The sequence below is a fragment of the Myotis davidii genome, unplaced genomic scaffold (genome assembly GCF_000327345.1).
Source record: "Myotis davidii unplaced genomic scaffold, ASM32734v1 scaffold1277, whole genome shotgun sequence".
NCBI lineage: Eukaryota > Metazoa > Chordata > Mammalia > Chiroptera > Vespertilionidae > Myotis > Myotis davidii.
This window is the reverse complement of record NW_006290682.1, coordinates 2,891,237-2,895,338: the sequence shown is the minus strand read 5'-3', so window position 1 is coordinate 2,895,338 and position 4,102 is coordinate 2,891,237.

The following is a 4,102-nucleotide window of genomic DNA, read 5'->3' as shown; positions in this document are numbered from 1 at the left end:
CTTCCTTCCTTCCTTCCTTCCTTCCTTCCTTCCTTCCTTCCTTCCTTCCTTGTATATAAGATTTGTCTTTTAAAAATATTTTTTTTCTTGATTTTAGAGAGAGAGGAAGAGAGGGAAACAGCAATGATGACAGAGAATCATGAATTGGCTGCCTCCTGCACGCCCCACATTGGGGATCCAGATCACAACCTGGGCATGCGCCCTTGACCAGAAAAGAAACCGAGTCCCTTCAGTCCCCAGGCCTACGCTCTATCCACTGAGCCAAACTGGCCAGGGCAAGACTTCAACTCTTGAAGACCTGTTCCGTGACTCTGGCCCTTTAAGGAGACTATTGTCACAGGCCTGCAGACCAGCCCTGGGAGCCACGGAAACATAAGAATGTTTGGTTTCCTTATCTCTGTTACAGCTTGGCAGTGGCTACCATTTGTATCTCTGAGATGTTCTCCTCCTGCCTTTTTGTATTGGTTGGGTAACCATTGCACTTTATTCTTCACCCTGAGATTTCTTGGGGCGGGGGGGAGGGAGGGCGGGGGCAGCCCATCACTTTATTTAATGCTTTTATTTGCTCTGTGAACAGGTAAACTGTCATCGGTGGTTTTTCAGGAGAAATGAACCCAGGCCACGTTCCTGCCTTCCTTCCTTCTTTCCTTTCTTCCTTCCTACCTGCTCTCCTCCTTCCTACCTGCTCTCTTCCCTTCCTTCCTTCCTTCCTTCCTTCCACCAATCCATCCTTCCTTCCCTCCATCCTTCCTTCCTTTTTCCACCCATCCTTCCTTCCTTGCCTTCATCCTTCCTTTCTTGTATCTTTCCTTCCTTTCTCCCTTTCTTCCTTCCTCCCTTTCTTGTTTCCTTCCTTCTACCTTCTCTCCTTCCTTCCTTCTTTTCTTGCTTTGTTTCTTCCTTCCTTTCTACCTTCTTTCTTTCCTTCCTTCCTTTCTTCCTTCCTTCCTTCCTTCCTGTTTTCATCATTCCTTCCTTCCATCCATCCTTTCTTTCCCTTCCTTCCTTCCTTCTCTCCATCCATCTATCATTCCTTCCTTTCTTTCAACCTTCCTTTCATCCTTCCCTCCTTCCTTTTTCCTTTTTTGCTTCTTTCCTTCCTTCCTTCCTTTTTTATATTTGCTTTTTAAAAATATGTTTTTCTTGATTTTAGAGAGAGAGGAAGGGAGAGGGAGACAGAGAGAGAAACATCAAGGATGACAGAGAAACATTGATCGACTGCCTCCTACATGCCACCTACTGGGGATTGAGCCCACAACCCAGGCATGTCCCTATGAACCTCCTGGTTCTTAGGTCAATGCTCAGTCAGTGAGTCACACTGGCCTGTCTGAATTCCATCCCTTTTCAAGGCTGAGTAATGTTCCACTGCGTGGATAGGCCACGTGTTGTCTATGCCTTCATCCGAGATGAACATCGGGCTGTTTCCACCTCTTAGCTATTGTGAATAACGTTGCTTTGAGCATGGGTTTGCAACTATCTGCTTGTACCCCTGCTTCCCTTTCTTTGGGGTATAAATCCAGAAGTGGGGCTGTTGTACCAAATGCTAATTGTATGCTTAATTTGTTTTGAGGAGTCTCCATACCATTTTCCACAGCGGCTGCACCATGTTATACTCCCATCAGCAATGCACAGTGATTCCATTTCCTCCACATTCTTGCCCAAACTGGCTTTTTTTGTTGTTGGTAAAGTATCAGCTTTTAAAGGCATTTAATCACATCGAGGTAAAGGTGACAAGGAAGCAAATATTTTTTTTAAGCAAGTATTTTTTATTTTCCCATATGCTGTTGTCCTTCAAGATTCACTTTATTGTTTTAAAAAATATATTTTTATTTTATTTTTTTTCAGAGAGAGGAGAAGGGAGAGAGAGGAGAGAAACATAGAAGATTGGCTACCTCCTGCACGCCTCCTACCGGGAATCAAACCCACAACCCAGGCATGTGCCCAGACTGGGAATCAAACCAGCAACCTTTGGATGGATGGGATGATGCCCAACCAACTGAACCACACCGACCAGGGCCACTTTCATTTTTAAAGGACATAGAGAAGGCCACATATGGCCAGTATTAAAACTAACATGGGATTTGTGTTTTCATTGATACTCTTTTTTCGTTGTTGTTAATCCTTACCTGAGGATATTTTTTCCATTGATTTTTAGAATGGAAGAGAGGGAAGGAGGGGGGAGAGAGAAAGGAGAGAGAGAAACATTGGTATGAAAGAGACACATCATTTGGTTGCCTCCCATATGCTTCTTGAACAGGGCTAGGGATCAGACCTGCAACCCAGGTACATGCCCTTGACCGGGAATTGAACCTGAGACCCTTCAGTGTGCGGGCTGATGCTGTAACCACTGAGCACACCAGCCAGGGCTCCTTGATACTCTTTTGATGTGAATAAATGCCACTCGATATTAGGACTGCCAGAAAGCAGAGTGTCAACAGCAACGGCTTGGGAGCCTGGGGGGCTGTTGATATCTGTGGGACCTTGAGTAGGTTATTTAACCTCTCTGTGCTCAGGCCCCTCATCTCTAAGATGGGACCGCCACTGTCGGTGTCACATTGGGCGGCCACGAGGACTGAAGGCATTAATATTCATACGGTGCTTGAAGTGGGCACGGCCCGTGCAGAGCACAGGGGTACAGGGAAGAAGTCTTTGGTGCGGGGAGGGATTTGGCGGGCTTGGTTCCGAGCCCCGCCCTCTACCTGACCATAGCTCTCCCACTGCAGGGGCTCCTCTCTCCTGGCGGGCCATTTCCTGTTGGCTGCACCCTTCCCTCCCGTCCACGTTGCCTGCTACTCCGAAGATCTCCTGCCGTCCGATCTCCTGAACATGCCCCCCCACACGGACTACTGGTAAAATGTCTGAATCAGATACACGGGGTCTTTCCATTTGGTCTTGAGGAAAGACAGGTCCCCAGGCCCCAGGTGCAGACACAGACCCACCCAAACGTCCCCCGGCTGCAGGCACAACCTTCTCCTTCCGGACTCCCTCCCTCGGCCAAGCCCGCCGGGCCTGGTCCACTCCCTCAGCCTCCGTTGGCAGGAGGAGGCATTATGTCTGCAGCGTGAGGTCGTCAGACTGGCCGTCAACCCACCCCATCTCTGGAGGGAATGTCCCCAGGGGTGGCACGTAGACGGCACGTTCCCCTGGGGACAGTGGGGCGGCCGATACTCTGTTGGGCATGTCAGGGTTCCCAGCAGGGGGCTAGGGTTTGGCGGTGCCGAGCAGCATCTGCCTGGGCAGCTGCCGGTGGGACCCTTTCTGGGCGGACCCCGTCTCCTTCCCTCGTGTTAATCAGCAGAGAGGGGCCTGGGAACCTCATTTTCTGGTTAGCCCAGCAGCTGCTCCCAAGGATTCAAATCAAAACAGATCCAGCCCTGGCAAGTGTGGCTCAGTGGATAGAGCGTCGGCCTGTGGACTGAAGGGTCCTGGGTTCAACTCCGGTCAAGGGCACATGCCCAGGATGCGGGCTCCATTCCCAGTGGGGGGACGTGTAGGAGGCAGCCGATCAGCGATTCTCTCTCATCATTGATGTATTTAGAACACTAATTGAAGGCCAATATGTATGTAGACCTCTTAGATATGTGGCTTAGACAAGAAGAACAAGGGGACAGGGCTAGCTAGCACTGCGACCCGTGGCTCACGGCGTCTGTTTTTTCTCTCTGCTGCTGCCTCGCCTTCAGGCAGCCTTGGGGGTTGCCCTTGCTTCTCAAAAGCCTGGCCGTCCTCCTGGCTTACGTGTCCTGGGCCTTCAGCCTGAGCATAGCCAACAGCCGCTCCTGGCGCGTGTGGGAGTTCCGCAGCCAGAGCATCGCCGTCATGCACATTGGACTTTGGGGAACTTATTACGTCGAAACCTTTAACATGACCGGCCTGAACCTGACGGTGTCCGTGTCGGCCAAGTTCAACTCGAGCTGGGGCATTCCGGATGAGATCTACTACGGCCAGGACCTGCTGCTGCTGGCCAACTTCCTGGCGCCCGTGGCCCTGGTGTTTAGCACGCTGGCCACCTGGGCCTGCTGGACCCGCGCCCCGTACCCCCAATTCTTCCGCTCCAGCTACAACACCTCCGCCGTCCACCTGTTCCTCGCCTGCTTCTGCCTCA